Source organism: Grammomys surdaster, unplaced genomic scaffold, assembly GCF_004785775.1.
Source record: "Grammomys surdaster isolate TR1022 unplaced genomic scaffold, NIH_TR_1.0 369, whole genome shotgun sequence".
Taxonomy (NCBI): domain Eukaryota; kingdom Metazoa; phylum Chordata; class Mammalia; order Rodentia; family Muridae; genus Grammomys; species Grammomys surdaster.
In genome coordinates, this window is record NW_021604788.1 from 114,298 (window position 1) to 123,075 (window position 8,778).

At 37.2% G+C, this 8,778-nt stretch overlaps 1 non-coding gene across 1 annotated transcript; it reads right to left on the reverse strand.

The window, feature by feature from the left end:
* Positions 1-563: 563 nt before the first annotated feature.
* Positions 564-702, reverse strand: LOC114631961. The gene has a single exon (XR_003713029.1). It is a non-coding gene; the product is annotated as a small nucleolar RNA SNORA48 (small nucleolar RNA).
* Positions 703-8,778: the final 8,076 nt, after the last annotated feature.

The window sequence follows — 8,778 nt, forward strand, 5'->3', positions numbered from 1 at the left end:
ACCCAGAGGCATCTCCACAGTGTTGTCTGGGCTTGCTCTCCTGAATGCTATCAGTAGTAAGAGATGAGGCCAGCTCATCCAGTGGGGGGTGGGGTCAGTTTTGTACATCCTCTGGATGTCCTCAACAAGGGACATTCCCATGTTTTCTAGTAGTAATATATGCCACAGGCATTGAGACCAACCCTTGCCACTGTGTAGCCACAGACTCAGATATGGCCTTCAGCAGCTGCTCAGCCTGAGACATCACAGTGGCTCGACATAGTGGGGCAGGCCACCTCCTACCACTCGAATCTCCAGCTTCATCTCCCTTCACAGTGCTCAAGCTGCTCCACTTTTCTTTCTCCCCCATCTGACCACCACATACTTGCTTGTGGTGGCTTCAGCTGCAGGCTGGCCAAATGGCTGGTGGGCTCTTGGGTGATATCCTTTATCCATGCTGCATGTTATGTCAGCAAGCAGATGTCTATGGCCCACTTGTGTCATGTACTAGGGAGCAGGTTTGTGGGTGGCATGGCAGTCCTCAGATCTCCTTCCTCCTGTCCAGTCATGCCTGGTTTTGATTTTTATGAGTCCTAGGCATGAAACTGTTTTGTCCACCAAGCCAGGTATCAATCTAGGATGAACATGTAACTGCCATCTGCTCTGCCCCAGACTGACAAGAGCACCACCACCAAGATGTCTCTTTGCTCATTGACCGGGGCTTGCAGCTCATGCTCTTAACTATAATTCATCTCTCTATCCCTTAGCTTTCCAATTTTGGGGGTTCCACTACATTGTTCAGATTTTCAAAGTAAAATCAACAAAATATAAATGATAAAAATCAGCATTTATTCAACATCTACTCTGCACTATAGTTTTTATAGGTATCTTAATTATGATTTGATTGCTGTGAAGAGACACCATGACCATGACAACTCTTATAAAGGACAATGTTTAACTGGGGCTTGCTTACAGGTTCAGAGATTCAGTCCATTATAATTATGGCAGGAAGTATGACAGCATCCAGGCAGGCATGGCACTGGAAGAGCTGAGAATTCTACCTCTTGTTTTTGAAGGCAGCTAGGAGAAGACTGACTCCCATGTGGCTAGGCAGAGGGTGTCAAAGCCCACCCCGACAGTGACACACTTCCTCCAATAAGGCCATACCCACTCCAACAAGGCCACATCTCCTAATAGTGCAACTCCTTGGGCCAAACATAATCAAACCATCACAGTATGGTAGGATTAATTTTTCTGAATGTTAAAAATAATCAAATTGAGATTTGTAAAACTACAAAACTTGTCTAAAGTAGAGTTAGCAGATGAAATAGAGATATATAAAATCTGATTCATCTAGTTTAGGAACCTATATCAAGAATATTGACACTCTGGCTTCTCTTCAGCTCATATAAATCCCTTTCCTTTTAAGAGAATATGGACAGAAACCAAGGCTAAACTCAAACACTACATTGTTAGGAGAGGATAGAGATCTAGGATGACCTGATCCTGTGCCATGATGGTACTCTAGAGAACCATGAATTCCCATAGGTTAATGTCATTGTCTGTCTTAAAGGCTGAGTGACTCTGAAGGAGAAGGCAAGTGATCTCACAGATAGAGGAAGGGAGAGTCCAGGAAGCAATCTTACTGTTCCTTCACTCTGAGCTCCACCCATAACTGCAATACTTTGAATCTTCACCTGGAGTCTGCAAAATACAAAAAGCATTAGTGTGCAGGTCTAAGTGCCTTTTTTGTGTAATTTGTTATCACAAACAGACCAAGTAATAGGCTGAACAGTAAGGCTATATAAGTTAAGGATATAGAAGTATCTTGATAGTACTTCATGTGGAATCTTTCTACTATCTGAGTTTCATTAAAATAAAGCAAAGCTACTTGTTTTAAAGGATCTGGGAAAATGAAAGGAAATATCATTAAATTGGTAATAGGGCAAAAAAGATGTCATCATTAATAAATTTTGTTTCCAAAGTTTCATATTTAGTCCTCTTCCCATATATTTTTCTTTAAAAAATACTACACACTTAAAACTATTCCCATTATGTACATAATTTACTATAGGAAGACTGGATTTTTTAGGATGGTAAAGTCAGCATATGGTTTCACCAAATTGGTTTTTCTTTGAGGCTGCCTCAAAGCCAAAATATTTTGCACTGCACCCCATGATTTGATTTGTAACATTTTAAAAGTGTAGATCAGATGGTTTGTTTAATGTCAAGCAAGAAAATGGACTACAAACAATTATATATTTTCTATTATCAGACAATACGCTATTTGTTTGTTTTTTTAAAAAAATCATTTTATTTAGTTTGAAGATGTTTCCTTGGACCCAGAAATAGCCTTAGGTCAGGCGTGGAGCTCATTATATTGTCAAAATTTGTGGGCAGAGATACAGTTAAAGTTAAATTTTACATACTCAAAGAAAAATGCTCATATTTCTTATTGACTCTTTATCTGACACAATTTGGAACGGAAAATTTGTTCATCAGTCCTTTTCACATCTAAAATCTTCTCATGATATTTAGTAGTATTTAAGAGTCTCAGTGAGTTGAGTAAGCCATGTAAACTCAGCTTCATATAAAACCTTATAATGTTTTTTTTTTGCTTTTGAGTTTTTAATTTAATTATATGCAAGATACTTTTAATTAAAATATAACTTCATCACTTACCTCTTCTGTTTCCTCCCCAACCCCTCCTATTCCCTCCATCCAGTACCTCCCACGTTCTCTCACTCATCACCTCTCAAATTTATGACCTCACTCTCTTTATTATTGTTAAATATATAGTATGTATATATAAAAACACCTTCACAAGTATATGAATACAGCATACTATACCAGAATTTGTTGTTTGTGTGCATATGATTTCATCTTCTCTCAGCAGTCATTAGTTACTTATAGTTCTTTGTCTAGTGATGCACCCCTGCAGTAAGGTTCTACCCCCATGTTGTCATTAGCATGTTTATTGATATCGTTACCATTCAGGTTTTTTTTAGACAGTCATTTCTAAGAGAGACAGTGTCATAGCAGCCTTCCTGGTCTTCTGGTTCTTATAATCTTTCTTTCCTCTCTTCCACAATGTTTCCTGAGCCTCAAGCACATTGGGGCTGGTATCCTTATGGTCCATTGATCTCTGAATTGTGTCCAGTTGTGTTTTTTTCACTTGTCTCCATTTGTAATAAAGATGACCTTCTTTGAGCTACATTTATCTGGGAGTCTAAGTATAAGTTTTAGAATCAAGTTAGGAATTATGCTTGTCTAGGAAATTAGGCAATAGTAGAGTCTATTCTAAGACCCATCTCTGGATCTACTATCTCTGAGTATTTGTCTGTTTTTCTAGTACCAGGCATGATTTCCCTCCTAATGTGTGGGCATTAAGTCCAATTAGACCACTGTTGATTACTGTCAACATATGAGTTGCCATTATTGTACCTTTAGGAATATCATGCCCTGCTGCATTGTGGCTCATAGACATCACAGCTGAATATGATTATGGATTGCTTTCCTCTCTTGGCAGCTTGCATACTACTTTTTGACATTTTGATATTGTGGAAGCTAGTTTACTACAAGAAGCCTTTTATAGTAGATCCAGTTTGAATCATCTAAGTCCTGTGCAGTAAGTATCTTCAGCAATAGGGACTTATCATGAACCTGTAAGAGAAAACCAAGGTCAATAGCCTATATTGCTTTGAAAATCACTAGGAGTATCCTGACCAACAAGAGAAAAGGAGATTTTTCATGCCTCATACTGTTTTTTTTTTTATTAGATGGCTTATGACTCCCTTAAAGTGGGGGTGTATATGTGTGTGTGTGTACATTTGTGTATATTTTAAATATATATATATATATATTAATTACACACAGACATATATATGTGTGTGTACTTCTTTTAAGCACAATATATGCATATATATATTAAAATTTTATGTGAATATAAAATACAATTCCTTGGGGCTTTGTGAGGCTTTGTATATGCTAGCCCTAGGGAGCAACACTATTAGGAGGTGTGGCCTTGTTGGAGTAGGTGTGTCACCGTGAGCATGGGCTTTAGGATCCTCATCCTAGCTGTCTGGAAGCCAGTCTTCTGTTAGCAGCCTTCAGATGAAGATGAAGAACTCTCAGCTCCTCCTGTACCATGCCTGCTTGGATGCTGCCATGTTTCCGCCTTGATGATAATGGACTGAACCTCTGAGCCTGTAAGCCAGCCCCAGTTAAATGTTGTTCCTATAAGACTTACCTTGGTCATGGTGTCTGTTCACAGCAGTAAAACCCTAACTAAGACAGGCTTTATCAAACAACTTTGGTGTTATTTGCCCCTATCCTTCTCTCTTTCTCCTCCTGCGTTTACTTTTCTCTTTCCTCCTCAGTTGGAGCCCCTCCCAGTTATTCTGCTTTTCACTTCATATTTCCTGTTCCCTGCTATTCCATTCCCACACAGCCTCCCTCTAACTTTAGTCCCTTTGTACTGCCCTGATTTCTGTGGTTATTCCATGTTATATACTTCCACCTGAAGACTTGGGCTAGGAACCACAGATGAATGAGAACATGTGGTATTTGTCTTTCTGGGTCTGGGTTACCTCATATAATATTCCATTCATTTACCTGCAAATCTCAGTTTTCTTTACTATTGAATAGCATTCTATAGTGTGAGTGGACCACACTTCCACTATCCATTCATCTGCTGAAAGACTTGTAGGTTGTTTTCCTTTCCTAGCCATTGTGAATAGAGAAGCAATGTATTTAACCTTTTTAGAAAGGATTTTTCCCTGAATCTGTAACTCACTGTTTTGGCTAGACTGTCTGGCCAGTAAGTTCCTGGGACCCAGTTTTCTCTGCTGTACTCATTGCTCAGGTTACAGATGCATACCAGCATGCCCTAATTTTTTATGTGAGTGCTGGGAATCTGAACTCAGGTCCTCATGCTTGCATAGCAAACACCTTCTCACCGAGCTTTCTCCTTAGCCCACATTGAGATAGTTTCAGAAGATGTTTTTCACACATTTTACGTGCATGCATTTAATTATTTTAATGTAATTTAATATCTACATAAGCAACTATAAAAATAAATGTATGTTTTAAATTATATCACTTGGGCAACAAATGTTTGTAGAGTAGCAATAGCTCTTCACTGAAGTCTACTTTAGAAATTGCTGCATTGTATTTCAGTGAACATAATATAGTTAATCATTTGCATACTGATGGACATTTGTCTTGTTTTTCACTTTCTACTCCTATACATAATATTAAGATAAATCTATTTATTAATTCATTTATCATTAGTGAAAAATATTTTTATACACTGTATTCTGATTACAATTTCCCCCCTCAACTTGTCCCAGATCTTCCCCCTTCCCCACCCCCTCTACCATTTAAATTCTCTCTCTCCCCCATTAGAAAACAAGCATATAAAAGTAAAATAAAATAAGATAAAACAAACAAACAAAAACCCAAATCAGAATCTGACAAAACAAACAAAACAGAAGAAAAAAGAACCAAAGGAAAAGCTCAAGAAACACCAATAAGCACAGGGAAACACAAGTTTACACACACAGAAATCTCATTAAAAGCACAAAAACAGAAAATATGATATATATGCAACGGACCTCTAAGGTTAAAAAGGGCCGGGGGTGGGAGGGGAGCTTCAACAATGCAGTAAGCAGACAACACAAAACAAACTTAATGGCATTTTTGGAGTTTTTTTTGTCTCATAAAATGAAAACCTTTGAACATTCACATTTGCTCAAATGTGCAAACAGTTTTCTAGATAGATACATAAAAGTGAAGTTGATGGGATAGAGAATATTTTCATTTTATTTGACTTTGAGTAGAACTCTTAAATTTCTTTTATAGTTGTCAGGCTTTAAAACCTTATCTTTATTCAAGTGTGGCAGCTAATTTATTGTTTGGCTTGGGAAATAGTTCAGCTCATCTGGCTTATCAAATTAAATATAAAATGTAATATCACTTTTTGAAATTTTATTTGATATTACCTATCATTCTTTTGTCCGAGTGTATGGAATCTATGTGTATATATGTATGTATATATGTATGTATGTATGTATATTCTCTATATACATATATCTACATGTATTTTGTTGCTCAGCCCAAAGTTTTCTTAACTAGGTTTTTAAATAACTAATTTCTATATTATCTTAGCTTTTATTTATACTTGAATTTACTTTTAAAAGTTAGTTAGTCATATGTACACAGTTTAGAGTCAAGTGTTTTTACAAGGCATGTTGTGAAAAACATTGAGCACCCTTCTGTTTCCCGTTTTTCATGGACAACCACATTCAATTGTTTTAGACGAATGAATTGTTATGTACCTTTTGATCAGTCTACATCTTGAAATCTCAGCTTGGGGCACTTCAAACTGATTTCCTATGACAGAAATCGAGAATTAGCTTTCAGTCTCACTACTCCCCATCCTTATCCCACACACACTTTTCTACTGACTCTCTAGGCTTCCAATTTGTTATAGTCTTGCATGTGTATTCTGTGTATTCTGAATAATCACTGTCATACTGCCTGCCCATTTACAATGCCCAGGGAGTTGTAAAATATCAATGCTTGTTTCTGATGTGATGATCCATGTGTGGCTTGGGCATCTGAAATAGTTAAAAAGCTTCTTAGGCAGTTCTAATATTCAGCCAAGGTTGTGATCCAAGGAATGGTTATTTGCAGCTGATTGCTCTGCTTCCCTTTCTAGAAAACCCTTTAATTTTCGTTGGAGATAATAATTATCTTGTTTTTATATTTGCTTAATTTTCTACATTCTTATCCCTAGTTTAACTTCAAAGTCTTCTTAATATACACACATGCATTGAGTACTTGGTTGCTTCTTGGAAAATCACTTAAATAGCCTTTTGAAAGTTTTTGTATTCCTGGCTTGGTGGTTGTCTAACTTGTTGTATGTCATCACTCTACCATTATCTAGGGAAGCTCCATCCTTCCCTCTTTCCTGCTGCACCCTATGCTTTCCTCTCTCTTGGTATACTCTCATTATTAGACCAACTCTCTTAATTACTCCTCTATAAAAGTTTACAAAACATGAACTTTTGGACATTATTTACACATGTGAATTTACCTGGCTATAGAGATATGGTTTAGACAAAGGTTACAGTATCTATTGGCAGTGGATAGTTGGTGGGGGAGGATCTGGCCACTGGTAGCTCTCTTATGCTCCAGTAGATGGCGCCACACTCGTGAACATATGGGCAACTTCAATTGAACTTAGAAGCATATATATATATGGGGGGGGAGAGGGAGAGAGAGAGAGAGGTTGAAAGACAAGACATATTGCAGGGGATCTATGAAAGTTGGAAGTGATAGATACCTTGTTTCATTTTATGTATGTATTAAATTTTCAAATGCAAAGACAAAATATAAATGTAGGATTCAGGTCATTTAATGAGAATTTAAAAGGTAGTACCCCACTTCTTTGCCATCTAATTTTCAGTAATACTGCTAGGAAGTCTGAAGTCATTTTCATTTCAAATGGATTCTAATTTTCCTGTCTGAAAACATTAAGAATCTTCTCCTTGGTGTTTCTATTTTATAATGATTTGAATTGTGTGTGGGGTGGGTTCTATTTTATTTAGTAGGTTATTTCTATCTAGAAAATCAGGTTTTTAGTTTTAGGAAATAATTATATTTTACTTTTATGTGCATGGGTGATTTGTATGCAATATATATATATATTTGTGAAGCCTGTGCATGACTGTGGCTGAAGAGTCCAGAAAAAACACCAGGTACCCTGGGACTGGAGTTACACATGTTTGTGGTCTGCTATGTAGATGCTGGCAATATCTTTTTGTTTCTTGTTCAGATAAATAAGATGCATTTAAGCTTTCTTTGTTGTATATGGTCTTCTTCCAAACTGCTTTTTATGGGGCTGTTGCACATTTCAGTTTCACTAAAACTTCACTGTCAACTTGATTTCAAGGCTTGTTCATTTTATCTTCTGGATAGACATACTTGCAAACAGAATCTATCATGTCATTTAAAAAACAACAATAACAGAGGGCTGAAGAGATGGCTCAGTGGTTAAAAGCACTGACTGCTCTTCCAGAGGTCCTGAGTTCAATTCCCAGCAAACACATGGTGGCTCACAACCATCTGTAATGGGATCGATGCCCTCTTCTGGTGTGTCTGAAGACAGCAATAGTGTACTCACATAAATAATAAAATAAATCTTGAGAGAGAGAGAGAGAGAGAGAGAGAGAGAGAGAGAGAGAGAGAGAGAGAGAGAGAAGAGAGAGAACACTGTTTGCTCTTCCAGAGGTCCTGAGTTCAATTCCCAGCAACCACATCATGGCTTACAACCATCTGTAATGGGATCTGATGCACTCTTCTTGTGTGTCTAAAAACAGCTTTAGTGTACTCATATAAATAAAAATTAATACATATTTAAAAAAACAGTTCCTTAAGTCAGATTTTGTAGGAAAGTGTTCTTCACATTTTCTCCTTGGATTATCTCAGTCTGGCCACTACATTTTGACAGCTTAGTGGAGGAAGAAGGTTAAGAAGGTTGAAAAAATATTTTATTTTTATTTAAATTTTTATTAAGGGCTTGTGAATTTCACATCATGCTCCTTAATCCCAGTCTTCTCCCCATCGCTTTGTAACCACCCTCTGCACTTACCCTCCCCAAAGAAAAATTATATCTTGTCATGGAAGCTGTAGTGTGTCACAGTGAGTCCCATAGTATACCCTTTTGTCCACTTCTTTGCTTATAACCGTTCACTCAGTTTTTATACTTTCTTCCAATGCCACCCTTTCAATTTA